The sequence below is a fragment of the Bison bison genome, unplaced genomic scaffold, assembly GCF_000754665.1.
Source record: "Bison bison bison isolate TAMUID 2011002044 unplaced genomic scaffold, Bison_UMD1.0 scf7180017858695, whole genome shotgun sequence".
Lineage (NCBI taxonomy): Eukaryota > Metazoa > Chordata > Mammalia > Artiodactyla > Bovidae > Bison > Bison bison.
Window position 1 is genome coordinate 9,850 of NW_011489267.1, and position 1,299 is coordinate 11,148.

Below are 1,299 nucleotides of genomic sequence, written 5' to 3' on the forward strand. Positions count from 1 at the left end.
ATGGAGTTTGATCTGAAAGCATAAAGAGAACACAGGTGAACTGAAAGTGTGTCTTATTGAAACAACTTGATCTCAAAATGAGCAAAGGATTGTTCTTAGATGGGAGTTTAAATGGTGCCCTTCTTTTGAGGTATTCATAAGTACATCGCAAACTGAGAACATTTAAGCTTTTCTCATATCCAGTGAGGATAGTATATAAGAAAACAGATCCAAATCCCACTCTCAAGAGGAACTGAGGAAGATGAGACAGCCCAGGTGTGATCATGTCACTCTGCTGCTTAATTCTCTACCATCCATAAAATAAAAGCTTCCCAGGTGGCGCCAGTGGAAACAAACCTGCCTGCCAATGCCAGAGACATAAGAGATGCAGGTTTGATCCCTGGGTTGGGAAGATCCCCTGGAGAAGGAAATGGCAACCCACTCCAGTATTCTTGCCTGGAGAATCCCATGGACAGAGGACCCTGGAGGACTACAGTCCATAGGGTCGCAAAGAGTGTGACATGACTGAAGTGACTTAGCATGTAAAATAAGGCCCACACCCCTTCCTCTGATATTCAGGGTCCCTTGAATTGGACAGAAACCCCCATATATTCTCTATTTACACTATGATCCCTTTTATTGTTTCCCATGTTGGAAGATTTCTGTTTCACTGCAGGAAATAGGGCTGAATATTTTTTGTTGGGTTGCAATCTGTGTGACAAGTTAGCCACAGGTAGCAGTGATTTCTGGCTGGTTATTTAGGAAATTTTTCAAGTGCTAGCTTCCTCTCTTCTTTATTTCTGCATCTGGGCTCAAGAGAGGAGAAAACCTGACAAACAGTACTTCAGCTAGGTAATCAAGGTCAATATCAATGGTGATAAATCATGTTGATAGAATGTGCCCTTGATATGATGTCATAAGAATGGCACTTTGTCTCTCTGGTCTTCCTCCCCAAAACTCTTTACCCAGTTGAATACTTTGGACTAACACTTATTTTTACGATGACTGGATGTTGATTTTTATTAGATAATTTTCTGTATTGATGTAGGTCTGATTTTTCTCAATCTGTTACTGTAATAAGGCAATCCTGGGCTTATACATTCCCAGATCCATCCCTCATTCCTCCTTGCTCTGTTCTAGATTATACAGGGGCCGACTCCAGCAGGCTGCAATCAAACTAGCCAACAATTGGCTGCCATTTTGGCTCAGCTAACCAGAAACACCAGCAAGAGATTAGAAGCCTGGAAGACAGAGCAGTCAAACATTTTTTCCTTCCTCTGCATCAGGTGGCTTGTCCTTCAATGGTTCCATATTCTTCAT